The sequence below is a fragment of the Bombus fervidus genome, unplaced genomic scaffold (genome assembly GCF_041682495.2).
Source record: "Bombus fervidus isolate BK054 unplaced genomic scaffold, iyBomFerv1 scaffold0025, whole genome shotgun sequence".
NCBI classification, from domain to species: domain Eukaryota; kingdom Metazoa; phylum Arthropoda; class Insecta; order Hymenoptera; family Apidae; genus Bombus; species Bombus fervidus.
In genome coordinates, this window is record NW_027212588.1 from 160,001 (window position 1) to 162,500 (window position 2,500).

Sequence of the window (2,500 nt, forward strand, 5' to 3'; positions counted from 1 at the left end):
TTAGTCTCATTCTCGACCGGTACGTTGGGACTTAGAAAAATTTTCGACCGAAAAGTTTTTTCGAGTTATTTCGTTAAAAAGCGTTATGAGGTATTAATATTTTTATATAAATCGCTATATTATTGTATTTTACGTCGGGATTAAACGTTTATTTGGTCCTGAAAACGTTAAAAAAAAATAGTGGACCGACGCGACTCGGCCCGTCGGACTTTGTCATACTCTCCACCGGTACGTAGGGACTTAGAAAAATTTTCGACCGAAAAGTTTTTTCGAGTTATTTCGTTAAAAAGCGTTATGAGGTATTAATATTTTTATATAAATCGCTATATTATTGTATTTTACGTCGGGATTAAACGTTTATTTGGTCCCGAAAACGTTAAAAAAAAATTTTTTATTCGAAAGGTTTTTTCGAGTTATTTCGCTTAAAAGCGTTATAAGGTACGAATATTCTTGCATAAATCGCTTTAAAATGACTTTTTACGTCGGGATTAAGCGTTTATTTCGTCGCTGGAAAGTTATATAAAAAAAGTACGAACTCGTCCGGGACGTTGGAACTTAGTCTCATTCTGGACCGGTACGTTGGGACTTAGAAAAATTTTCGACCGAAAAGTTTTTTCGAGTTATTTCGTTAAAAAGCGTTATGAGGTATGAATATTTTTATATAAATCGCTATATTATTATATTTTACGTCGGGATTAAACGTTTATTTGGTCCTGAAAACGTTAAAAAAATATAGTGGACCGACGCGACTCGGCCCGTCGGACTTGGTCATACTCTCCACCGGTACGTAGGGACTTAGAAAAATTTTCGACCGAAAAGTTTTTTCGAGTTATTTCGCTTAAAAGTGTTATAAGGTACGAATATTTTTATATAAATCGCTATATTATTATATTTTACGTCGGGATTAAACGTTTATTTGGTCCCGAAAACGTTAAAAAAAAATTTTTATTCGAAAGGTTTTTTCGAGTTATTTCGCTTAAAAGCGTTATAAGGTACGAATATTCTTGCATAAATCGCTTTAAAATGACTTTTTACGTCGGGATTAAGCGTTTATTTCGTCGCTGGAAAGTTATATAAAAAAAGTACGAACTCGTCCGGGACGTTGGAACTTAGTCTCATTCTGGACCGGTACGTTGGGACTTAGAAAAATTTTCGACCGAAAAGTTTTTTCGAGTTATTTCGTTAAAAAGCGTTATGAGGTATGAATATTTTTATATAAATCGCTATATTATTATATTTTACGTCGGGATTAAACGTTTATTTCGTCCGTGGAAGGTTAAAAAAAAACGGACGGATACGACCGGGCCTTTGGAACTTTGTCTCATTCTGGACCGGTACGTTGGGACTTAGAAAAATTTCGGCCGGCGGAAAAGTCCGAAATACTTATTTCGAGTTATTTCGTTAAAAAGCGTTATAAGGTATAAATATTTTTGCGGAAACGGTTATATCTCTATTAAATACAACTGGATTAAACGTTTTTTCGAATTTTTTAAAAAATTTGTGTTCGACGAACTGACACGACTGCGATATTTGTTTAATTATTTCGTTAATTAACGTTGCAAGGTATATATTTTTTTGCATATTTCTCGTTGTTTCAACGTGTTCTAATCGATTAAGAACGTGGTTTTTGTCCGTATTCGTTAAAAGAGGTGGTTTACTGATGCGATTTTAAAAAAAAAAAAAAAATTAAATTTTTCGATAAAAACTTGTTTAAAATATTAAAATAAGCGGTGCGTTAAAATATCTCGACGATAGGACGTTTTATAAGGGTACTTTATTGGAACAAAGTGGTCGAGCGTTTCAGAGACTAAGTCCGACGGTACGTTGGGACTTAGAAAAATTTCGGCCGGCGGAAAAGTCCGAAAAGCTTATTTCGAGTTATTTCGTTAAAAAGCGTTATAAGGTATAAATATTTTTGCAGAAACGGTTATATCTCTATTAAATACAACTGGATTAAACGTTTTTTGCGAATTTTTTAAAAAATTAGTGTCCGTCGAACTGACACGACTGCGATATTTGTTTAATTTTTTCGTTAATTAACGTTGCAAGGTATATATTTTTTTGCATATTTCTCGTTGTTTTAACGTGTTCTAATCGATTAAGAACGTGGTTTTTGTCCGTATTCGTTAAAAGAGGTGGTTTACTGATGCGATTTTTAAAAAAAAAAAAAAATTAAATTTTTCGATAAAAACTCGTTTGAAATATTAAAATAAGCGGTGCGTTAAAATATCTCGACGATAGGATGTTTTCTAAGGGTAGTTTATTCGAAAAAAGTGGTCGAGCGTTTCAGAGACTAAGTCCGACGGTACGCTCTAACGGAGGTTTTACATGGTAAGCGCCCGGCCGCTGGCCCGGCCGGCGCCGACCGTCCGGCCGGCGCTTTGGTATCTATAAGAGACACGTCGAGTCGGACGGTCCGGACGGAACAGCGTCGAGCGCGTGGCTATTCTACGGCCTCGGTTGAGAATTCAGTCACCGCTCCTCGAGTCTTAGTGAACTT